General features: G+C 38.6%; 1 protein-coding gene and 1 pseudogene across 15 annotated transcripts in view; one reads left to right on the forward strand and one right to left on the reverse strand.

The window, feature by feature from the left end:
* The window catches only part of RHBDD1 (rhomboid domain containing 1), a 224,936-nt gene that overhangs the window by 196,118 nt on the left and 1,650 nt on the right, over positions 1 to 27,168 (reverse strand). The gene's annotated exons all lie outside the window — the stretch shown is intronic.
* LOC108176942 (elongin-C pseudogene) lies at positions 10,390 to 10,840 on the forward strand (annotated as a pseudogene).

The raw sequence follows: 27,168 nt of genomic DNA on the forward strand, positions 1-27,168 counted from the left end.
CATTATCAGCCACATAATTTGTGAATAATTTCTCCCATTCTGTTGGCTGCCTCTTCACTTTCCTGTTTCTTTTGCAGTACAGTAGCTTCTCAATTTGATGTAATCTCATTTTAATTTTGGCTTTGATTCCTTGTTCCTCTGGGGTCTTTTCCAAGAAGTCATTGCCTGTGCCAACGTCTTGCAGGGTTTCCCAAATGCTCTCTAATAAGTTGATTGCATCATGTCATAGATTTAGGTCTTTAATCAGTTTTGAATGGATTTTTGTGTAAGGTGTAAGTTACAGGTCCTGCTTCATATTTCTATATGTGAAAATCCAGTTTTCCAATAACCATTTGTTGAAGAGACTATCCTTGCTCCAGGGATTGGTTTTGGCTCCTTGGTCAAATATAATTTGGTTATAGATGCTAGGATAGACTTCTAGAGTTTATATTCTGTTTCATTGGTCCATCCATCTGTTTTTGTACCAGCACCAGGCTGTTTTGATTATAACATCCTTGTAGTATGTCCTGAAATCTGGTATTGTGATGCCTCCAGCTTTGTTTTTGTTGTACAAGATTGCTTAACTATTTGAGGTCTCCTGTGTCTCCATATGAATTTCACTATCATTTTTTTCTAGATCCGAGAAGAACATCTCTGGTATTTTGATTGGTATCACAATGAATCTGTAAATTGCTTTCAGAAGAATGGACATTTTGATGATACATAATTTTCTAATCCATGAACATGAAGTATTTTCCATTTTCTGTAACTTCTATTTCTTTCTTTAATTTTTTTAAAGATTTATTTCTTTATTTGAAATGCAGGGTTACAGAGAGGCACAGGCAGAGGCAGAGAGAAAGAGAGTTAGGTCTTCCATCATCTGGCTCACACCCCAGATGGCTGCAATGGCAGAGCTGGGCCAATCTGAAGCCAGGAGCCAGGAGCTTCCTCCCGGCTCCCCCTGAAGGTACAGGGACCCAAGAACTTGGGCCATCTTCTATTGCTTTCCCAGGCTGTAGCAGAGTTGGATCAGAAGTGGAGTAGTCAGGACTTGAACTGGCACCCATATGGGATACCAGCATTGCAGGTGGCAGGTTCATCAACTACACCACAGCGCTGGCCCCTTCTTTAATGTTTTGTAATTCTCAATGTAGAGATCTTTGACATTCTTGGTTAAATTTATTCCAAGGTATTTGATTTTTTTTCTAGTTATTGTGAATGAGACTGATCTTAGAAGTTCTTTCTCAGCCAAAGCATTGTCTGTGTATACAACGGCTGATGATTTTTGTTTGTTGATTTTAAATCCTACTATTTTACCAAACTCTTCTATGAGTTCCAACAGTCTCTTCATGGAGTCTTTTGGATTCTCTATATATAGAATCATGTCATCTGCAAATAGGGATAGTTTGACTTCTTTCTCTTCCCCAATTTGAATCCCTGTGATTTCTTTTTCTTGCCTAATGGTTCTGGGTAAAACTTCCCAGACTATATTGGATAGAAATGGTGAGACTGGGCTTCCTTGTCTGGTTCTGGATCTCAGTGGGAATGCTTCTAACATTTGCCCATTCAATAGGATGCTGGCCATGGAGTTGTCATAAATTGCCTTGATTGTGTTGAGAAATGTTCCTTCTATACCCAATATGCTTAGAATTTTCATTGTGAAAGATTGTTGTATTTTATCAAATTCTTCCTCTGCATCTTTTGTATCAATTTTTTTTAGTTCTTCTTTAATTTTAATTATTTATTTTCTCCTACTAGTTTTGGGTTTGGTTTGCTGTTGTTTTTCTAGAGCCTTGAAATCCAATAGTAGCTCATTTATTTGGTACCTTTCCAATTTCTTGTTGTAGCCACCAATTGCTATAAACTTTCCTCTTAGCACTGCTCTTGCTGTATCCATAAGTTTTGATATGTCGTATTGTCACCTTCATTTCTAGAATTTTTTTGATTTCCCTTTTAATTTTTCTATGAAATAGTGTTCATTCAGGAGCATTTGTTCAGTCTCCATGTGTATGGATATGTTCTAGAGATTCCTGAGTTGCTAATTTCCAGCTTCATTGCACTGTGGTCCAAGAAGATGCATGGTACGATTTTGATTTTTTTGAATTTGCTGAGACTTTCTTTATGGCTTAGCATGTGGTCAATCCTAAAGAATTTTCCATGCACTGGTGAGAAAACTGTATATTCTATAGCTATAGGGTGGAAGGCTTTGTAGATATGTTAGGTGCATTTGGTCTATAGTGTCGATTAACTCTGTTGTTTCCTTGTTGATTTTCTGTATAGTTGATCTGTTCACTGCTGAAAGGGGTATTGAAGTTCCCCACTACTATTGTATTTGTGTTAATATCTCCCTTTAAATCCATTAACCTTTCTTCTAGATAGCCCAGTACCCTGTAACTAGATGTACTCATTAAGTTGGCAGGTACCAATGCCATCTTACTAAGGTGATCAGTTTAAGTTCATAATTTGATCAAAAAGATAGGATTAAGTGTCAAAGGGATCACATAAATAAGGCCAGTGTCTGCTAATAATAATTGATAGAAATAAAAGGAGATAATGATCCCACATGAGAAGCAGGATACAGAGCAGACTCATAGAATGACAAATACCCTAAACAGCACTCTGGCCTCAGAATCAGCCCTTAAGGCATTCAGATCTGGCTAAAAAGCCCATGAGAGTATTTCAAGCATAGAAAGCCAAGATACTGTGGCAAAAAAAATGACCTAAATGAAAGATCGCTGTGAGATTCCGGTGGAAAGAAGGGGCCATCAAAGTAGGAGGTACCTTTCTCTGAAGGGAGGAGACAAATTCCACTTTGATTATGGACTTGTCTAAATAAGGTCAGAGTTTGTGAACTCAAGAGGCTTCCATAGCCTTGGCAGCTCATGACAAGAGCCTTGAGTGATTACTGACATCATAAATAAGAGTGTAAATTATTAAATCAACAACAGGAGTCACTGTGCACTTGCTCCCCATGTAGGACCTCTGTCCTTAATGTGTTGTACTATGAGAATTAGCGGTAAAACTAGTACTCAAACAGTACTTTATACTTTGTGTATCTGTGTGGGTGCAAACTGTTGAAATCTTTACTTAGAGTTCATCTTCTGTATATAAAGATAATTAAAAATCAATCTTGATGAAGAATGGGATAGGAGAGGGAGTAGGAGATGGATGGTTTATGGGTGAGAGGGTGGTTATAGGGGGAAGAACCACTATAATCCAAAAATTGTACTTTTGAAATTCATATTAAATAAAAGTTTTCTATTAAAAAAAAGATAACATTCACTCTCTTGTTGGTTTCCAACATTCTCAAGTTGACCATAATGATCCCAACTTCTGTTTCATATCACCTCTTAGTATGCATAAAACGCTTAGTCCAGCTGGAAAAAATACAAGACTATGCAATACACTGGACTCATATTTGGCCAAATTTATGGAGTGCAATCAATTTAGAAACAATGCTTTCAATTCCCTCTTCAATTCCCTATGTATCTTGGAACAACTTCCTATTAGCTAACATGATGTTTTCTTCACTTACCAGAACTATCTCCTTTTAACTAATGTGATGTTTTGACTTTGGGTTTAGTATGTTTTAGTACAAACATGCAGGGACAAATTCTTCAGTTGAATACATCTAACAGATGTATTCATGTTTCATGTTCACTTGATCCAATTCTATTTCCAAACAGTTCTTATCAGTCTGTTTTGTTATAGTCTCAGGGCTACTACTCTAGGTCTAAGCCACTAGCATAACAAGCCTGATTCCAACAAACTCCTCAACGAGACTCTCTGCTTTTTCTCTGATACCTACCCATCATTTTCCACCACTGCTAAGAGAAGTTTTGTATAAAACTGATGGCATATCATTACAGTGAGAATTAAGTCCAAACTTTTTACCATAATTATATACCTGCTATCTGAAGTGCCCAGCTTGCCCCTCCAGTTTCATCTCACACCAGTTTTTGCCTCAGCCTCTACACCCAGCCACACATGTGACCCCATCTCAGGAGCTCCATGATTGCAGCATTCATAGCCAACAGCAGGAATCACTTTATCCACTTTAATTACCATGCTCCTAGTCTCCACATGAGTACCATAAATACACAGCAACTAGCATATGGTCTGTGCTTAATAAATATTTCCCAAATGACTCAAGACTAGTGTTTTTAATGTACCTACATTACACATAAATGAGACTGATTAAGGTCTGAATACGATAATATGATCATCTTCATGTAGTTTTCCTGCAATTGTAACAACCATTCCCACAGCAATGTACATATTTTTCCACTTTGCATTTTTAGTTCCAGAACAGTGTTTACAAATGTATCTCATCTTTATAAAAATAAACCTCTAAATCATTTAAAATGTATTGATAATTGGTGTTGCCAGAACTATTTCACAAAACATAGCATTTTAATTATGTAGTAATATACAATAGACAGCACTGCATCAAGGTCGTGACAGAGAGAAATGCAAGATTTCCTGAAATGTTTATAGGAAAATTAGCCATATTTACTTTAATGAGAAATTAAAAATTAAACAGGTATGTAATAAGAAACACTAAGCAGCTAGAACAAACAAAAGAAACAGAACTCATATCTTGGAAAACCAATGTGTCTCAAGGGGGACAGAATGAAGTAAAATGTAGAAAGAAAATAATTATAGTGATTTTTAATTCTACTTACAGAGCAGAAAAGATTCCATCATTATCATTTTCCAAAGCAGTATATATCTCAATTTTCAGATTTAAATGTTCAATAAGAATTGAGACCATTAAATTCCAAGAACATATACCAGTTGTAAATTCTATTCCCAACTTGGAGTGTGATACTAATCAAATTAATTTCACAAGAAAAAAAAAAAGGAAACTACAGTCTTGTACTACAGCTTACCCAAAAAATTCTGCTCTGAAACTGAAGTTTCCATTATTATATATATATATTTTGACAGGGAGAGTGGACAGTGAGAGAGACAGACAGAGAGAAAGGTCTTCCTTTTGCCATTGGTTCACCCTCCAATGGCCACCGCGGCCGGCGTGCTGCGGCCGGCGCATCCTGCTGATCTGAAGCCAGGAACCAGGTGCTTTTCCTGGTCTCCCATGCGGGTGCAGGGCCCAAGTACTTGGACCATTCTCCACTGCACTCCAGCTGGCCTGGAAGAGGGGCAACGGGGAAAGAATCCGGCACCCTAACCAGGACTAGAACTGGGTGTGCCGGCGCCGCAAGGCGGAGGATTAGCCTAGTGAGCCACGGCACCGGCCCCCATTATTATATTATTATAAGTGCAATGAGTCCTAAAATTATTCATTGAAATCTTCTTAAACTGTGATTTTTGTTTTTAAGACTCAATAAAAAGATTATTACATATCTGAGAAAGATTAATATTACTCATGTCATTACTACTGTTTTTTATACCTTTGGTAAAATACATTTAACAGTTTCATATATTTTAAGTATACTTTCTTCAAAAGCGTAGGGTAAACTATAGGCTTGTCGAAATCATTTGGCAACAAGTACCTATCAAAGACCTCCTATTAATTGGGCTCATACTTTGCTAACAATATCTAGCTTTCTAGATGTTAAAGCTATGATTTTTAAAAATTGATATAATTCACAAACCATAAGATTCACTTCATTAAATTATAAAATTCAGTACTTTTTAGTATATTTATAAGATTGTGCAGCCATTACTAATATCTGTTTCTAGAATTTTCATAATCCACAAAAATGAGAATCCTATTCCCAGTACCAATCACACCCTACCCCTCAACTTTGCTTCCCTCAGTGCCTGGCAACAACTTGACTAATTCTTCCCTTCCCTGCAGGGATCTGCCTATTTTGAACATGTTGTATAAATGAAATCATATAACATGTAGTCTTTTTTGTCTGTTTTCTTTTCCTTAGAAAAATGTTGTTAAAGTTCAGCCATGTTGTATTAAGTCTTAATACTTTTGTTTCTCTTTATGGTGAAGTATTGTGTCATTATATAGATATAACACATTTTGTTTACCCATTCATCAGTTGAAGGACACTTTAGTAGTTTCCACCTTTTGCTTACAATAAATAGTGTTGTTATGAACATTCATAACATTCATATAGAACTTTTGTAGGAGCATGCTTTCAGTTCTCTTAGGTATATAGCTAGGAGTGTAAGTGCTGGATCATAAGGTAACCCTATGTTTAACTTTTTGAGGAACTGCCAAATTATTTTACAAAGTTCTGCATCATTTTACATTTGTTCCCTCAGCAGTGTACAAAGGTTTTAATTTTGCCACATCCTTGAGAATACCTGCTTTCATCCATCTTTTTGATTATAGCATTCTAATGGGTATAAAGTGGTATTGATTAGCATTTCCTTAAAGGCCAATGACAATGCGAAAATGCTTACATTTTCATGGTTAACATACAATATAAGCATACACATGCTCACAAGCATACAATCTCAATCTCTCTCAAACTCCCCCCCCCCTTCTCTCCTCTCCCATCATTCCTTCCTCCCTTTTTCTGAAATAATTTAACAAGTTCAGATCAAGAGGAAGCTCCAGAAAGAAAGGTGAAATATTTAGATTTTTAAAAATTAAATGTTTTTTCATGTGAACAAAGAAAATATTCTGGTTAAAGTGCTAAGACTATAGCCCTCATATTCACCTGTTATATGGTATGCTGAAAGGGAACATGGATATGCTTCAATGGTAGGGCATGGCTTAGGCCAACACATATAACTATAAATACAATAATTCAACTTGAAAAAAACAGATGGCTGGTATGATTTACACACACAAAGCAAAAATGCCATGGAAATAGCAAACTATCCATTCTAAACATGAAAATTTCCTTTTTTTTTTAATTGTAAGAGTTAAACATTAAGCCAGCGCATCATTAATAGCACATTAACTCAGTCAAAATATACACAAAACATTAGATTTATGTTTTTCTCTTATTCTGTTTCAGCATGATCTCCTTTCTCTGGGAATAAAATGAATTAAAGTATTTCTTCTTACTCCTGTAACTCTCACCCAATTCATATCATTCGGGACTTTGGGGCCAAACTCTAAAAATTGTTTTCTCTTCTTGTTAACTATAGAACCAATGAATGAGAACATTTTAGTCTAGCACAATAAAATTTATTCTTTCAATACAACTTCTTAGCAAAATTTTCTTTTTCCTAAAGATATATTAGCTTCTTTAGGCCCCAAAAACCTCAATTATGAAATGCATATTTTAAGATAGTTATTAAAATAACAAAATGGTATAGCATAATATGCATTTGCATTTAGTGAAAAACACGAATTTATTAATTGAACACTCACTAAGTAATCTGTTTTCTCTTCCAAATTCATGCATGCATTTCAAATAGATTCCTATATGTTAAACATGGTTGTATGAATAACACATAAGTTATGCTTAGTATTTACATAATATAATAGCAGATGGTATGGCTTCACATCATTAAACCACGTTCCATTAACCAGAATGCATCATCTACCTAAGTTGATTAGTAAATAGGGAGACCTAGGGGTAAAATACGCAGTCTTTGTCAGATAGCATAATTGTTTGATGACAAGTTGCACACAAATGCCAGTTTTTCTGGCCATCTACATCTGCTAAATGGCATTCTGAGCTACATCAAAGAGAATCAAAGGTAGAGGTCTCTATTTTCTTATTTCACATTAAAGGCAGAGATACAAAGAAGTGAAGAAAATTAAATGAATGAAAACTGACTTCATGAATAAAAAATGAAAACTGGAATCAAATTATATTAACAAGATAATGGGAATGGAGTCTTTTGAATCCTGTGACAGAGTAATTACATTCCAGTATCTATTCACGGAAATAGCTTGGACTCTATTCCTGTAAAATTTCAGGATTAAGAGTATTTTCTCCATTTGAGGGCTGCTGGGATCTTTACTACAATGGTTCCCCAAGCTCATACACTTCATCATTATAATCACATTAAGAAACTGTCTCACTCAGCTTAACACAACCATTAGATTACCTCTCTGATGCCAACTGGCTAAATCTTTCTGGCTTTAAGTTAGCAGATATCAAGTTTCTAAGACATATAACTTCCTCATTCCTTATTTTCTTCATGCCACCATCTCCCAAAATGAATACAAACACAAAATTTTCCATCCATTGGAGAGGACAATATCTAACTGTCTTTCACAATAGCCTGCCTTAAGTAGCAATGTTCTCCATGTAAAAGACATACGCAAGCAGGAAACATGAACTGTGAGAAACCAGGATTTATGGCAACCAAACAGACATAAGAAGGCTGCTCCAGGCAAGTGGAGAGACCATCAATAAGGGCATGCATTATGTGGTGACAGATATCACCAAATGCCAGGTCATTATCACCTTATACTCCATCCCAATCTACGTATATACAATGCCTGATTCAATTTGCTTAAAATCCAATTTCATCATGTTATCCCCTTTCCCTGAAATCCATCAAATGGCTTTCTATACTTTGTCATCAAAAGACTGAATAGTGTCATGGTTAACAGTACAGACTCTGAAGTCAAAAACTTGTCTGGGGTCAAATTCTGACTTAACTCGTTAGGAACTGTATGACCTTAGGTGGCTTCTTAAATCATGTGTGCCTAAGTTTCTCTTTATAAAACAGACACTAAGTAATAACAAGAGCTGCCTTATGTAGAACATGTAGAATATCTTGGACCCTTGCCCCATGTGGGAGACCTGAAGAAGCTCCTGGCTCCTGGCTTTGGATTGGTGCAGCTCCAGCCATTGTGGCCAATTGGAGACCGAATCAGCGGATGGAGGACCCTTCTCTCTCTCTCTCTCTCTTTCTCTCTCTCTCTGTCTGCCTATCCTTCTCTCTGTGTAACTCTGACTTTTGAATAAATAAATCTTAAAAAAAATAAAAACCTTTATTGCCATCATCTGATCAACCTCAAACTCTTCAGCATAAGCATCAAGATCTTACATGTACCTGACTTTCAATAATAGCTAATATTTATATAATTATAGTTAAAAAGTAGTTGCATATAATTTGTTTCAATTCACTTAATTCTCACAATCAAAATTTGTTCCATTTCATCTACAAGTTGGTCTACCCAGTGGTTGCCAAGAAAACCCCTTAACTACCCAGCTACTCACTGTGAACCATGTTCTAGTTTCCTATAGGAGAAGTAGCTTGATGGAGTATCTGGCCTTGAGACTTTCTGAGGATGGTGAAATGCCAGGCCTTAGCCTTCTCTGTCCAAGGTCCTTAACACGTAAGACACTCTCCACAGATGGGCAATCACACTGGCTCTCTCACCACCAGAAGTCACCAAAGTGAATTTCACACACATCAATAGCTTATACATTAAGCTTATTCTTTATGTATACTATTCCAAATACAAGTGCTTCATTTAGTGAAAATCTTTTCAGAAATTTTTGTGTGAAACTGTGAAAGACAGAAAACCCATTTTTCTTACAAGATGACAATGCCTATATTTGGACTCAAACCCAGCTCCTCCCTCTCCACAATGCTACTCATCCGTCTAGTGCTTCCACTTTCATATCTCACAACTACTGACTGTGCCTGCAAGAGACCCCAGCAGCCAAGCCAGCCCTTCACTCAAGAAAGCCAAATCCACCTTCTGCCTTTCTACAGAAAGTAACAAATGCCTCAAGTGTTTATGTGTGGTTAAATATAAAAGCCTTTCAGATTCTAGGCTTTGATCTAGACGCAGGCCAGGAAACAGTTCAATGTTCTGTTTCATAACTAATATTTTAAAGCTTAAGTCATGAGACTAGGAATTATTTAAAAAGATGTCAGCTACTTTTATTTCATATAAATGCCTCTTGAAAGATAAACTGAAGTTTGTGAGAACTTTTTTAAAGTACAAAAAGGGATAAAAATAATGTTTCATTTTAACTCAACTGCTATTCATATTAAGGATTTCTATTCATAATATACAGTATAAATTTCAGTTACAGCTTCATGAGTGGGCCTAGTACTGTGGCACAGTTGGCTAAATTGCTACCTGTAACACTGGTATCCCATAACAGAGCACCAGTTTGAGTTCCCACTGCTCCATCTCCAATCTAGCTCCCTACTAATGTGCCTGGGACAGCAGTGAAAGATGGATCAAGCATTAGAGTCCTTGCTACCCATGTGGGAGACCCAGATGGAGTTCCTGGCTCCTGGCTTCTGTCTGGCCCAGCCCTGGCCATTTTGTCCATTTGGGGAAAGAATCAGTGGGTAAAAGATCTCTCTCTCTCTCTCTCTCTCTGTATACATATATATATTATAAATATATCAATGTTTATTTATATATTTACATATAAATATAGATACAAATATAAACCTTTGTCTTTCAACTAAATAAAATACATATTTTTTAAAGGCCCAACTTAATGAGTGAGAAAAACAGGGATTAAACAAGTGAAAGTTTCACTGATCTGCACATCTCAAGAAGCAGCTGTGACCTGACAGATGTAATTCCTAATATCCCGGGAACCCACCGGGGAAACTACTGAAGTTGCTGTCGACCCAGAACAGAATTCCACGAGAACATAATGCAGGGAGAGGAGAAAACCTACGGTGACTGTGAAGGTTCTGATGCCATCTATGCCAGCTTGATATCTCCTGATGGTCATGAATTTATCGTAAAAAGAGAACTATGCACGAACATCAGGAACAATTAAATGCCAAGTGGTCTGGTCAGTTCGCTGAAAACAAAACCAATGAGGTCAGTTTTATGGAGATTTCTTCACACACGCTATCAAAAGTATGCATGTATTTTACCTATAAGGTTTGCTACACTAACAGCTCCACCGGGATTCCCCAATTCCCAACTGTACTCAAAATTACACTGCAATTGCTGATGGCTATAAACTTCATTAAATAAAATAAATTAATAAACTGTTGGCTCTTTCAGCATTTAACGCTGGTAGTTCACTTAGTAATTTTTTGCTATATAGCATGTTGGCTGTACGCAGTTGAACTCTGAAGTTCATTGCAAAGCAGATTCTGTTCTTCTGCAGAGCAATCAGAGCTGAAATCTGCTTCCTACATTAACAAATTAAACACATTTTCACAAATAGAAATAAACAGCTGTGGCAATTCACAGATGGCTTTACCATCCTTTGGATGACTTTTAAGATGAAAGCAATGACGATATAGTTAATGCTGAACTTTGAGCATAAATGAACATGTTCTACAGGTGAAATAATGGGGCTAAGTATTCTTATGTTTTTAGTGTTTTTTTAAAAACCTATTCTGATCTTATAGCTGTCAATAGCATTACTACAGTCATGCAAGTAATCACATTATAAAAATGTAACATATAAACTTAGCCAAAACATTGATTTTTATCTCATATAAAAGTTGGAATTTTGTATACATCTTTTGATGAACTGAAGTATTATTTAAGCATTAAAAAAGTGAAAAATTTTGACACAATTTAGAAAAAGGCTTCTTTTTATGAAAGTAAAATCTTACTAAAAGAGGGGGCGGCACTGTGGCACAGTAGGTTAAAGCTGCAATCTACAGTGCCAGCATCCCATATGGGCAGTGGGGCTGCTCCACTTCCGATCTAGCTCCATGATACTGTGCCTGGAAAAGCAGCAGAGGATGACCCAGAAGAGACTCCTGGCTTCTACCTGTCTTGGCCCAGGTCATTGTGGCCATCTGGGGAATGAACCAGCAGATGGATGGTCTCTCTCTCTCTCCTCTCTTATCTTGCTAACTCTTTCAAATAAACAAATAAATCTTAAAAAAAAAAAAAAACTTACTAAAAGAAATACCAAAAGAGAAAAGTTACAGCAATAAATTTTAACAAATATTACTTTTGGTAATTGTCTCAGTCTGGCTGCCATAACAAGGTATCATAGATTGAGTGGCTGATAAACAACAGAATTTTATATTTTCACAGCTCTGGAGATTGGCAGTCTGGAAACAGGTTCCCAGGATGGTCAGGTTCTGGTGAGGGCCCTCTTATGGTTGCAGACTCTGTCTCTGTCACTGTTGTTATATCCTTACAAGATGGAATGACAGCAAGAGGCTCTACCCTTATGTCCTAATCATCTCCCAAACAGCCCCCCCCTACTTCTTAATATCATCACATTAGATATTCTGGAATCCAAAGAATTCCCTCCATTGCATGTAGACATTTTTATAAAATTTATCTTTAAAACAGAAATATTACTGAGGTAAAACCAAGGTGCTAACTATGAAAAAGGAAGTCTAAATTAAATATGGAAAAGTGGCTTCAAAAGATATAGTCATCAATTCGAAGTCACGGAAATGCATGGCCAAGGCAACCAATGAAATCACCAAAAAAACTGTCAAGTCAGGACTAGATAATCAGCTACTTCTATCCTATAGATTCAACAAAATGCAAGAAGCAGTAAGATTGACTCAGGGTGCGTTTGGAAAGTTTAGCTCAATTTCACCTGAAAAGAAAGATGGTAGGGTAGAAAGCACAAAGGTTAACTAGAAGGCTTTAGTGATTGTCCTTGCCTTGCCACTAAGGAGGAGACTAGAATGGCCATGCACCCAAACACAAAGACAGAGATAGAGACAGAGACACAGAGAGAGAAATCTATCAATTCATTCTGGGAGAACAAAGTTTGCCTTCTTCCTGCCATGAAGAGGTCATCCCCAAGATCAATCAACAAATAGCACACTGACCATCTTTCACAAGTGAGGCAATATTATTAGGCTTGGAGAAAAATTAAAAGGGTACACTGATGTTCCTTGTTTCAAAGGGATTAAGAAGTGGCTTTATTTCCTGCACATAATCAGAGGCAACAATGCTTCACTCCCATGGAAACTAAGGATGCAGATTTAGAAAAACACAATTAAAATAATACAGAACTACCCCCACTTTCCTTCTGCCATGGCCACCAAAGCAGTCTGACAGAAGACTCTGCAGCAAAGAGCAGATCTTTTATGCACATAGATACTTTTATTCAATTACTGTTTCCCATTTCCTGGGTGGATTTCACATAAGCTTGTTGATCAGGGAGGGCCCTCAGAAAATCATATGCTGGCACAGGACCAATTCAGTAACTTTGTCTTGGATTTCCTAGGGATTAGAACATCAGGAGGGAGGACAGTGTAAAGGTCCTCTATCCTATAAAACCCACCCAGAGTTACACACATCCACCTGAGAGGCGAGGATGGCATCGCCTTGAAAGTGGGGCCAGGGCTTGCTCTTCTCTGCAATTTCCTGATGTTCTAAAGTCCAGAATAGATGGAGACATTCTGATTCCATAAATCCAATCCAACCAACTGCTAAAAAAAGAAACTGGTTGGCAGTTTTGTGATGGCAAAACAGGGTACCCTTGCTCAAAGGCATCTTTGAAGCCCCAGAAACTGAAACATTGAGTACCTAATCTTAGTTTCTGTTACCCACCTTATACCTGGTGCCTCATTAGGCATCATATCTGCCTTTAGATGTGTGCTCAGTGCCAAGTGATGGTTAAGAAGACTGGATTAGATCAACTCACTTTTTTCAGATTTATTTATTGATTTGAAAGAGTTACAGAGAGGGAAGGAAGAGAGAGGGAGAGGGAGGGGGTAGGGGAAAGGGAGAGGGAGAGAACTTCCATCTGCTGGTTCATTCCTCAGATGGACACAATGGCCAGGGCTGGGCCAGGCTGAAACCAGGAGACAAGAGCTTCTTCCAGGTCTCCCACATGGGTAGCAGGGGCCCAAGCATTTGGGCCATCTTCTGCTGTTGTTCACAGGCCATCAACAAGGAGCTGGATTGGAAGTGAAGCAACTGGGACTCAAACCAGTATTCATATGGGATGCCAGGATGGCAGGCGGCAGCTTTACCCACTATGCTACAATGCCAGGCCCAGATCAAATCACTCTTTAATGCAAACCCATTTGGCCAGTATGTAAGTTGTTTTAGCTACCTTGGGAAAATTACCTCTTCAAACCATGTCTGTTTTCCAATCTATGAAATAAGTCGGTACAAAAATTCAACTAGCATTCTCTTAATGAACATAGTTCTTTGCTGCTAGTATTACTGTTGTGCATTACTGTTTTAGCTTAGGCTTCCCCCATAACCAGACTCTGAGACAAAGGTCTCTGTGGATGTCATTCATCTGGGAGATGATCAATACACTGGCAGAGGAGGAGGGAAGTAAGACAGGGAAGGCAATGCAGAAAAAAGCATATGTATTATCAAGACAGCTGTCACTCTGGGTACCTGGAATTTAATCTCACTGGGGAACTCTGGGAGCTGATATATATATATATGTGTGTGTGTGTGTGTATACATATATATCAGATGATAAACATATATACATATATATGCTTCCGTGATATCCCTGCAATGGGCTAACTCCCTGTTACTTGTGTGTTGCCTAAGGAGATGAAGGGGCATCAGGGCCAGAGAAAGTACTTGAAAATAAAAGAACTGCAAGGGTTGCAGGTGAGAAACTATGGGAACACATCAAAAGCAAGGGGCATGAACAGGCCCCTGATGGTACCACTACCATCATTTCCTGTCCTAAGACATACTCCTTTACAGTCCTCTCAACTATCCAATTGCTTCCCAATCTTCAAAGCTAGCTCCTGCCCTGCTTCTTAATGTCAACACCGACTCATCTTGCAAATGCTTTCAGCAATGCACATTCCAGCAGTGCCAATCAGATATCACCAGAGGATTTTTATCCTGTCTACACCTTAGGGTTTGAAAGCAAAACTCTGGAGCCTAAATTGATCCCATTAAAAGCTGTATGTCTCTGTGCAAGTCACTTAACCTAAGCCTCAGTTGCCCTCTATATAAAATGAAGTAATAATAGTGAAACCTGATCCTAGAATTCTTGGAAATACTAAATGGCTTACAGGGGTGAGCAATCTTTTTTCTACCAAAGGTCATTTAGATATTTACAACACCATTCTTGGCCATACTAAATTGTCAACTTAAAAATTAGCCTGCTATAGATATATTGAATTCCAGGTTCCACCCCTGCTTGCCTTAGCAGTGCTAGATCAAATGATTTCACAGGCCTTATACAGCCCACAGGCCAAATGTTCCCCACTGCTGGCTTAAGACAACAAAGTGCTTAGAATAATGCCATCACACAGTAAATGATTAAACCACATGTGTTGTTTTAATTACTGAAAAAGAAATATTCATTTTATTACCAGTCTTTAGCTATTCTAAAATATCAAGATGCTGGGGTTGTAGCTCAACAGGTGAATCTGCTACTTGTGGTGACACTGGTATCCCATATAGGATACACACAACTGCTCTGCTTCTGATCCAGCTTCCTGCTAATGCACTTCGGAAGGCAGCAGAGGATGGCCCAAGTACTTGAGCCCCTGGCACACATATGGGAGACCTGAATGCAATTCCTGGCTCATGGCTTCAGCCTCGCCCAGCCCTGGATATTGAAACAATTTGGTGAGTAAACAAACAGATGAAATTTTTGTCTGTCTCTTCATCTCTTTCTGTAGCTCTGCCTTTCAAATAAATAAATATATTTTTTAAAAGTACAGATTTTAAAAAGTCAAATCAAAGTTACATACCCACATTCTTAGTTAACACTTTGTTGTGCTGCTCTTAAATGTGTAAGTGTACAATTTTATAGATGAGCATAGATTTATAACCAAAATGACCTGGATCTAGAGTCTCTGTTCTCAAATTTAACTGTGGTTCAGTTTCCAGGAAAATAAAGAATTCTTAAATTTTTATTTATTTATTTATGTGAAAGGGAGGGAGTGAGGGAGGGAAGAAGAGAGAGAGTGAGTGAATGAGAGAGAGGAATTTGTGGTGCTGGAGAGGAAGAAGGAAGGAGAGAGGGTGCTCCCATCCATTGATTCACTCCCCAAATGTCTACAACAGCCAGGACTCAGCCAGGCTGAAGCCACGAGCCCAAAACTCAATCTAGATCCCTCACGTAAATGATAGGGATCCAACTATTTGAGCTATCAGCCACTGCCTCCCAGGGTCCACACTGACTGGAAGCCAGAATTGGGAGCAAAGCCAGGATTGAAAACCACATACTTCCAATATGGAATGTAGGTATCCCAACCGGAAGAGTGTTCCTAACTTTCAATCTAACCAACACAAACTCTAGCCATTTGTCAAAACTCTCATTTAAATGTTGCAACCATTTACTGCCTCCAGTGGCTTCAATTCAAGGTAAGGGATTCTTGACTGTGATTCTCTATGTGAACCTTTCTTTCCCTAGTCCATGGTGGCAGTTTGACCTGTGACCTCAATGACCTGCCAGATATAAAAAAAAACAGCTGATGTTCAGTGTGTTTAGCTATTTTTTGATGTTGTAAGGAAGGGGATGGTGACTTCTAAGCTCTTTACCTATTAGATCTGCAACTGAAAGGTAACCCATTGTCTTCCAGAAAGAGACAGGACAATTCAAGTCTCCAAATTATTAGGACAGGCATGATCTCAATATAAAAGAAAGCAGCCAGGGCCAGCACTATGACACAATGGGTTAAAGCCCAGGCCTACAGTGCCGGCATCCCATATGGGCTCCAGTTCTAGTCTTGTTTGCTCCACTTCCGATCCCACTCTCTGCTATGGCCTGGGAAAGCAGTTGAAGATGGCCCAAGTCCTTGGGCCCCTGCACCCCTGTGGGAGACCCAGAAGAAGCTCCTGGCTCCTGGCTTCAGATCAGCACAGCTCCGGCAGTTGCGGCCAATTGGGGAGTGAACCAGTGGATGGAAGACCTTTCTCTCTCTCTCTGCCTCTCCTTCTCTCAGTAACTGTTTCAAATAAATAAATAAATCTTAAAAAAAAAAAAAAAAAGAATTACTGATATAAAGGATTACTATCCAAACTTTCATCCCTGTGTTTTGCCAGACCACCAAAAGCCACACAGTCAGTTCTAACTTCCTTGCTTTTGAGGAATGACCTCAGCAGAAATGCATCTTATTTTGCCAGAGGTCTTGACATAGGTATTATCCAGTCATCTGCATGCTGTTGTAGAGCACCGTTCAGACTTACTGTTTGTGTAAATCTCATCAGAGCTTCATAATGCTTAATAAATGAAGTGCTTTCTTCTGCCTCAAGCTATTCAGTCATTTGGGTTTGTGTTTTTTCCCACTACAAGTTGTGTTTTATATCATGTAAAATGGTTTTTAGAAATGGGTAAATGATGTAGAAATATGTGTCAATATGGAAAATATGAAGTCAAACCAATTCAGAAAAGACCTTAGGAAAATTTCATCACCCAAACCAGGCTTTGAAAGATTAAAAATGGGGGCCGGTGCTGTGGCACAGTGGGTTAACATTCTCGCCTAGGGTGCTGGCATCCCATGTGGGTGCCAGTTCAGGACCCAGCTGCTGCACTTCCGATCCAACTCTTTGCTGTGGCCTGGGACAGCAGTGGAAGATGGCCCAAGTCCTTGGGCTCCTGCATTCACATGGGGGACCCAGAAGAAGCTCCTAGCTCCTGGCTTTAGATTGGCATAGCTCCAATCATTGCGGCCAATTAGGGAGAGAAACATGGGATGGAAGACCTCTCTTTCTCTCTCTCTGCTTCTCCTCTCTCTGTGTAACTCTGTCTTTCAAATAAATAAATAAATAAATCTTTGAAAAGAAAAGATTAAAAATGGATAAAAGAAGGCCGGTGCCACAGCTCACTAGGCTAATCCTCCGCCTGTGGCACCAGCACCCCAGGTTCTAGTCCTGGTTGGGGCGCCGGATTCTGTCCCCCTCTTCCAGTCCAGCTCCCTGCTGTGGCCCGGGAATGCAGTGGAGGATGGCTCAAGTGCTTGGGCCCTGCACCCGCATGGGAGACCAGGAGGAAGCACCTGGCTCCTGGCTTTGGATTGGCACAGTGCACCAGCCACCACGCACCAGCCGTGGCGGCCACTTGTGGGGTGAACCAATGGAAAAAGCAAGACCTTTCTCTCTGTCTCTTTCTCTCTCACTGTCTAACTCTGCCTGTCAAAGAAAAAAAATGGATAAAAGAAAAGGTATTTTATAGAGAGGAAACAGATGTGTGTGCTGTTAGCATTGAGACATAAAGCACAATGTTGTTGAGGTAAGTCTGTTTAGTCTGGGCAGTGTTGCTAGAATGCTGTTTTTGAAACAAGCAAATTTGTCCAACCTATGTGTTAGGGAACAATTTGAGCATAACACAAATTACACATCAGATGCATGCAGAAAACTGAAGCACACATCATAGAAATTCGCACTTGTACACACCTCAATAGCTACCAGCAACCTCAGTTCACAGCCTGTGATATGAGCTTCACCCACCCACATTTGCTATAGTATCCTCCTGTCCAATTTCAGATAAACCTTCTTCCACCACTTGACCGTAATTTACAAACTGCAATCCTTCTGACAGCCACCTTCCTAAAAGAAGGTCTTAACTTTCTGAAGGTAATGTGCCATTTTTAGTGTAGTACTCGTGCACTTCTTAACCATTTCACATGTGTAAAGCTGTGCCACATTATGTGGTTCATATTTAAAAAAAAATATGTACCACTGACAAAAGGTTTTTTACTGTTGTGCTTCTCACAATATTTGTCCAAAAGCTCTCTGGTCTTTACTACAGAGTGACTCTGTAGTATGGTGATTTTCAGGAACACATGAAACGTTCCAGCGGGGCTTGTCGGCTGCACTCAGTATAACATGTTTGGGAAGAAGGCTGGCCTGGTATCTGGGAACTTCTGCTATTAATCACGATTATCTCACCTCTGTTCTAGGTCACACTCTCACACTCCCCATTCTTACACCATACTTAGCAAAGTTAAAGGCTCTCAACACTCAACTATTCAACACACTCGATACACTTAACTTTCTCAGACAAATGAACCCAGAGAGGATAAAGTCTCCCTCAATCTTTCAAATATTCCCCTATTTTTCCCTCTTTGTGACTTCTGTCTGAAGAGTTGTTTTTATTTCCTTCATACTGACTTGAAAAAAAAAAAAGGATTCTTCTGATTTTGACATTTGTTTATTTGACTGTATGTCCTAAATGCGTCAAGGTATCCTGTCTGATTATAGTTATTCAAGGACACAGACAACTAAAAGCAGATGCTTTTAGTAAGAGAAGTAACTATAACATTTGGTCTGAGTATCTAATCCTGAGCGCCAATTTCCACAAAGCAATGGAAGCACAAAAATAAAAAACGAAGATCAGATGCTCTGACAACATATGCAGCTCAGTGAACAAACTGCATTTACATTCATTGTGCATGTTTCACTCCTAGACAGCATGCAAGGTCAAACTCTTAACTGTCAGTCACAATAAGCTTCTAAACTTCCGGTCAATTACCTGGTTAATAACAAAAGACAGGGCTATGACATCATTACAGTTATAATTAATTTACACAGATCGGCTTCCTGTTAATCAAATACATCTTTAAAAGCATTTAATTATTTTTCACCTAGAAAGCAACATTCAGCTCTGTTCAATGAAAAGCAATCTTGCTGAATTCAACATGAAAGGCTGTCAGGCTGCTCTAAAACATAAAGGACAAAAGGCTTCCCCGGGCACAGTGCTGCAATACAGGAGCTGTTGTCACATTCACAACAACAGAAGCACAGATGATGGATAGTACAACACATTTTAGTAGTTTCAGAACATAAAGAGGTTGTCAGGGAACTGCCAGTAAACAGATAGGCTCTGGGAAGAGAAATACCCCACAGCTTTTCGTCCAAATTCTATACAGGGTTAGCAATATTAACATACACAGTAAAGCACAGTAGTGCAGGGCTTGGTTCTTGCTAAAAGCTCCACAACACACCAGCCAGTGACCTCAGGAAGCTAACCATCAGCATCTCATTTGTAAAAGGAGATGATGCAGGCCTATTTGATTTTGTTAGGATTAAATGAAATTAAGTATATATATAAAATCAAAAGTTGTGAAATGACAGTGTTTTATCCATATAAACAAATAATTAAGGTTTTTGATTAAAATTTCTTAGAGTTTTAAAATGTTTTACAATGCAGTAATCAATTAGCATTTTCTAGGATCTCCTATGATCCTTTGTTTTTTAAGCATTATATTTTTTAAAAAAAACTATATACAGGGGTTTCTGTAAGAAAATTAAAATCAAATTATTTTTACAACTACAATAAATTGTACAGTAAAATCTCAAGAGTGTTTAATGATTGGAGGATTTAATGAGTCCTCATTTCAGGGGGAAAAACCGTTAATATGTCAGCTGGTAAAATTTTGACTTCCCTCTTCTTTTTTAAAGTGTTACAGTCTTAACAGAAATTAGCCTATATTTACACATGAAAATTAATGACTAAGAAAATGAAACAACTAGATTTTGTATATAATCTTGAATTTTGCTCCACAGCTAAGTGAATTAGTGCCAATTCCAATTCTGACCCATCATCACGTATGATTTCCAGTATCAATCATAAGCCAGTTCCTTCTCTCACAGACCACCAGTTTTAGTGTAATGAGGGCTCATTAAGGTCCTCCAACTGACAGCCCTTCAGACCTAGGTTTTTAAACCAGGAGACACACAGAGAGCAGTACTGCCAACACCCCACGATCACTCCCTTCAAGAGGATTTAAGTAATTCTATCCTCATGTTTGCTTGTTCCACACCAGATTTGTCTACCTAAAGCCCATGAAAAAGTGATAGCCACCACCACCACCCATTTAAATTAATCTGGTGTAAGACTTGATTGTGAATTATTTATGCAACTGAAATCCCCCCTGAACAAGAACTAGTCAAGAGGCAGGAAAGCATAGCAGACTTTAAAGGTATGTCATGTTCCCACAAAGCACATGAGACTTCCACAAATTACCAGGTGATAAGGGACAGCTTAGTGTTTTTTTACCTGCCTGCCTGCTACTAACACCTCATTCTGTGAGTAACGGGAATCTGCCTTCCACTCCCATTGATAAGGTGGGGGCAGTGGGGGAGGGGGGGAGGGGTGTGGAAGGTGAAGAAGCCCTATCAATCAAAAGTGCCCTTTCTGAAACTGACTCAAAAGTGAGAGTGACCAAAGTTGGAATAACAACTCTCTCCTCAGAATTTAAAACATGTACAGAAACACCACAACCAATAACTTTTCGAGGTAATTGAGCATTACCTTGAGCTTTCCTGATCTATCAAGTCCACCTAATCTTCAAGAGTGCAGCTAAGGGGCCAGCACCGTGGCTCACTTGGTTAATCCTCTGCCTGCAGAGCCGGCATCCCATATGGGTGCCAGGTTCTAGTCCCGGTTGCTCCTCTTCCAGTCCAGCTCTCTGGTGTGGCCCGGGAGTGCAGTGGAGGATGGCCCAAGCACCCACATGGGAGACCAGGAAGAAGCACCTGGCTCCTGGCTTCGGATCTGCGCAGCACCAGCTGTGGAGGCCATTTTGGGAGTGAACCAACGGAAGGAAGACCTTTCTCTCTCTCTCTGTCTATAACTCTGTCAAAAAAAAAAAAAAAAAAAAAAAAAAAAAAAAAAAAAGGAGAGTGCAGCTAGCTGTACTCTAGATGTACAATTTGGGACATGCTCAAGCTGACTTGCCCCAAATAGTAGAGTTAGAAACATACCAGGGGACTCCAATTTAATCCCATCAAGGTGGCATGTACCAATGCCATCTCACCAGTCCAAGTGATCAATTTCAGTTCACAATTGATCATAATGAAAGGACTAAGAGTCAAAGGGAGCACATAAACTAGTCTAGTACTTGCTAATACTAACTGATAGAATAAATAAAGGGGAGAGTGATCTAACATGGGAAGCGAGATACTCAGCAGACTCATAGAATGGTGGATGTCCTAAACAGCACTCTGGCCTCAGAATCAGCCCTAAAGGCATTCCGATCTGGCTGAAAAGCCCATGAGAGTATTTCAGGCATGGAAAGCCAAGACACTCTGGCAAAAAAACAAACAAACAAACAAACAAACAACAAACCCTAAATGAAAGATCTCTGTGAGATCCCAGTGGAAAGAACAGGTCTTCAAAGAAGGAGGTACCTTTCTCTGAAGGGAGGAGAGAACCTCCACTTTGACTATGACCTTGTCTAAACAAGATAAGAGTCGGTGAACTCAAAAGGCTTCCATAGCCTTGGAAACTCATGACTGGAGCATAGGGAGATTACTGATGCCATAAACAGGAGTGTCAATTTGTTAAGTCAACAACAGGAGTCACTGTGGACTTACTCCTCATGTAGGATCTCTCTCCTTAATGTGTTGTGCATTGAGACTTAATGCTATAATGAGTACTCAAACAGTATATTTCGCTTTGTGTTTCTATGGGGGTGCAAACTGTTGAAATCTTTACTTAATGTACACTAAACTGATCTGTGAAAAAAAAAAAAAAAAAAAGAAGAAATTATCAATTCCCAATTTGACTCTCACTGGGATTAAACATGACAATAGGTCTGATCTGATTTCATCATCATTTAAAAAATCATCTATTATTTTTCACTTTATGTTTGTGTGGGAGCAAACTGTTGAAATCTTTACTTAATGTATGCTAAACTGATCTTATGTATATAAAGAGAATCGAAAATGAATCCTCATGTGAATGGAAGGGGAGAAGGAGTGGGAAAGGGGAGGGATGCGGGTGGGAGAGACGATATGGGGGGGAAGCCATTGTAATCCATAAAGCCGTACTTTGGAAATTTATATTCATTAAATAAAAGTTAAAAAAAAAAAAGAGTGCAGCTAGCTGCTGAACCCAAAAATAGTGGTTATATAGGCTGTATTTCAATAGTCTGTTCTTCCTAAAGCCAGCAGTATGAGCAACCTTCTGCATAAATCAGGCAAAGTCCTCTCAAACTCATATACTTAGTGTATAAACTTGGACAATGGATAAGGAATGTTAATTCAAAAGGAAAAACCATCTAGTCTAAAATTTGTCTTCTATTTGTGTAAAGCTAATGTTTATGAAGACAACTTCTAATTATTGAAGTGATTTTCTACACATTGTAGCTCCCTGCCTGTTCTTCATTGAAAATAAGATTAGTCTACACATGAAATCATGAAATAAATGCTTCTGCCTAGAACTTTAGAAACAATGAATCACCTTGATTCATCCATTTAAAAAGAAAAACAATGGAATCAGAGGCTTCTTCAAGCTCGTAGCATTTAGAAAGGAATATGAAAGTGAAGAAAGAGAAAAAAAAGGAAGGAAGGGAGCAAGCAAGCAGCCAGGTAGAAGATGGAGGGGGGACAAGGAGAGAGGGAGGGAGCAACAAAGAAAAAAGAGGGGAAAAAGGGAGGGAATATCATTATTAAAATTGTATCTATGAACCACATTGGATCTGTTCTCTCTGTATTAACCCCACATTAACACAAAAAAATAAGTATCAGATGATAAGGATGGTTTTAAAATCCCAATTGTTTATTGTTGGCAAAAAGAAAAACGTTCTGCAAGCTTCTCTGCAGTGAGATTCCCCCCCCCTCACTCTGTTGCCAACACACTGTTCATGAACATACATCATCACATTTCTCCAGTATGAGCCCAGAAAATAAAGCAATAAATGTGAAACTCTAGCAACAAGCATTAAGCATGTGATTTTTAGATCTCCCTATACTTCTTCATTTAGTAAACATGTGAGCATCTACCATGGGACAGGTGGTGTCCTTTCAGGAAACCCTAGCCTAGAAAGAGCAGCAAAAACACACAAAGAGCAACATCACCATGTGAAGAACTGTAGTAGGACTGAATATAAAGGTGCATGAAGTGTGCAGAAAACAGCCAAAAGTTTTAAAGTGGTATATGGGATATAGAGAAAGAAACAGATAGAAAAGGAACACATAGGGTGGCTATTCTCCTGCAAGAAATTAGAAGGAAGATTAAATGACCCTTAAAAATATATCCTCAAAATCAGTGGAACCAGGACAAGCATTTGGGCTAGTGGTTAAGATGCCTGCATCCAGCATTGGAGTATCTAGGTTCGAGTCCTGCCTCTGACTCCTGAATCCAGTTTCCTGCTAAAGCAGATTCTGGGAGGTAGCCATGACAGCTCAAGTGATTGAGCTTGTTACACATATTTGGGGAGTGAACAAGCAGATGAGATATCACTCTCCCCCAACCCCTCTCTCTCCTCTCTGCCTCTCAAAAAAAAAAAAAAGAGAGATTATTTATAAGTCATCATTTGGTGAACATGTAGAAATTTAGAAGGTGGAAATTTAGAAAGCTAAAAGTTCCTTTACAATACAAAATTAACATGCCCTGAAGGGAAAAAAAAAGGAATTCTCCTTTAGTAAGTAAACATTAAGAAATGGACTACATGGGAGTACACACAATATCTACTTCCACATTTGTTCAAATTTAGATGTAACTGATTCTTTACAACATATATAATTGCAAAATGCTGGTACTTGTAACAAAAGATAGTGGTAAAATCTCTTTCATTATGTGGCTCAAGAGACTTTTCTCCAAGGGAAAACAAAAACACAAGTTATACATAGGTGACCTCACCCCCACATACCCCTCTGTATTATCTACATAAAATGGAATTCATTGTAATATGTATATAAATTTCATTACTATCACCATATCATGACTTTGGATAAAAAATGCATAACAAGTTAACAGCATGGAGAAACTGCTGTTGGTGTAATGACAACATTCCTAGAGTAGAAGTGAGAAGACTTAGGGTCAAATACGAATGCCATCACTTCTAAGTACGTGGCTTGAGCAAATCATACAATCAACTCTGCTGAGCTTTTTTCAATCCATAGTTGGAAAAAATTCTCCTTATCTCCTGGAGTCATTGTTGAACAATAAATCAAATAGCAGGTTACATGAAAGCATGCAGCATATCACTAAAGGTTGCTTTTCATTCTCTTTTCCTCTCCAAAACATAATGAACCTCCATCCCTGTGCCCTCCCCAAGGAACTAGATTTGATTGCTTTGTAATTATGATGTGCATGTAACAGTGTCCAAAAAACTAGATGGTAAATAACACCAACATGCAAACCTGAATGCACACATTGTCAGTAGGCTATCATCTAGATCCCTAAGGGCTCTTGCACACTATCTATTGTGTCCCAGAAACCTGATACCTTTGCTTTTCTCAATACAGCCAAAATTATCCATGGGCTTTGACATATCACCATCATGATTTTGCACAGAGCAGCTGGTTGATTGAAAGTGACTTCCCCTCCCCCACACTCCAGCTGTCACCAGGAAACCCTTCTCAATGTGTGAAAAAGACTATGTAATATTACTACTACCATTATTAATAACAATCTAACAAATGCTTAGTGCTTGAAATTATTTTGCTATGAAAGCTCACTATTAACTAAAAATTGGGTCTTTAAAAAAGACACTTTACCATATAAATGCAGGCCAGCTGCTTTTATACAACAGAAAACGTGGGATGATAAACACAAGTAATACTGTATATTTCCTTTGACTCCTTTTTTCTTTTTCCCTGAGTCATTTGCAATGCTAAACAATAGTCAGTTAAAATACTAAATAGCTTTTAATAGTCACACAGCTGTCACAACTTAGGATTTTTTAGGAAGATGGATTTCTCATAATGTGCACAGAATCCTATTTTTGTAAAATATGGGTCAGACTGAGGGCCGGATTTTTTTAAGTAATAACTTACTCCCATGTACAAAAAGCCATGCATATGTTGACACTGTAGAAAACCCTGGGAATTGTCTTTAGAACATGTTGGCAAATCCCACTCACCAGAATTCTTTATGATATTACTTTTAGGTAGGTGTAACTCAGAATCAAGAGTTTATGTTCTTCAACTGCACAGCTTCTAACGTTTCTCAGCTCCTGAGATTTAAAGGTAAGATTTTCATTTAAGGACACTCCCTGCTAAAAACACCTGAGGACCAATGCTTTGATTAATATAACCAGCATTTAAGGAAATCTATTTTTTAAGGAATCACTTCTATCCTTTTAAGTTTATTTAAAAATATCCATATATGCACGTCTAATCTGACATAACTGAATACACTATTTCTTTTCACGCATCACCATATCACAATACATTGTCACGTAAACAAAGTATGACCTAGTACAAATCCTTTCAAGTACTTGCTCGTATATTCCTAGGCAATATACACCTACATAAAGATACACAAGATTCTTTTATCATTTTTTAAAAAATAAAACATAAAGCTTCTTTCTCACTTTGCTACCATTAAGTATTCATATTGAAAAATATTAACTATGAGTGTTCAGGCCTAAGAATACTTTCTTATTTTTCGGTGTATATTTTCAGTGAAGTCTCCCCTACCACAGTGTCCCTTTTATAGCTGATGGTCCCCATTAACTAACTGAAGATACTGAAATACTAGTCATTGCCTGATCTTGGCCTTCTGGGAAACTCCCTAAACAACTTACGGAAGTTGTTCCTACACAAAATGAGATCGGTGCTGCTCAGAGTCTCTGTTTTCTCCATTTGCTTTCTCTCATTCACAATAATGTGAAGGCTTTACCTCTGCACTTCAGCATCTTTTGCTTAAAAAGAAAAGCTATGCTGTTAGTACAATTATCTCATTTCCAAAATTATTAGGAGTTATGAATGGGATACAGTTAGGCTTGAGTTGATACTCTTCCCCCACCCCCACCACGCAACATGAACATCTGTTGAGTCTCCAGCCTTATACTCTATATGTGGACTATGCAATCTTGCATTTAATTCAATGGTGTGACTCCTACTTTACAAAAGACATTAAAACTGGGAGGATGTTAATTTATCCAAAGTACACCACCAGTACATAGTGGAAACAAAACAGGGTTTGCCTGATGCAAAACCACTGTTGCAGACCTGCCTCTCTGATACACAGAACAAGAAAATATTCAGTGTTCTTCAAACACAAGTATCTCATGATGGGTCAGTATGACTTTGGTGGTAGCTCTAACTACTTATAGAAGTTGAAGCCCAAAGTGACTAATGTTCATCTGCAGACTCTCCAACCCACAATATCCGGGAGCCACGGCATGGCCTGGGGAGCACCGTGGTCCATGAAAATGACAATGCTGCATAGGCCACGGTTAGGCACTGACCCTTCTCAACACTGCCATGAGCCTAGGCTTTCACAGCAGCTGCTTTTAAACCCTGAGAATTTCTTTCTCCTCCAACAGCGTCCTCCCAGCCCAGCCAGAAAAGGGAAAGGAAAAGTTGTAAGATAACACTATATCTGACAAGCTCAGAAAACTACAAGTTGAGAGCAGTCTGACTTAACTCCCATAATGCTCCCCGCAAATGAAAGTTTTGAGAGTAGACAGGAAGCCTGCTTTGCTGTCATGGAGCTGTGTCACATATGGGAAACAAAGATAAGAACAAAAACATCT

This window comes from Oryctolagus cuniculus, chromosome 3 (assembly GCF_051225735.1).
Source record: "Oryctolagus cuniculus isolate XC-2025 breed Fujian yellow rabbit chromosome 3, ASM5122573v1, whole genome shotgun sequence".
NCBI classification, from domain to species: Eukaryota; Metazoa; Chordata; class Mammalia; order Lagomorpha; family Leporidae; genus Oryctolagus; species Oryctolagus cuniculus.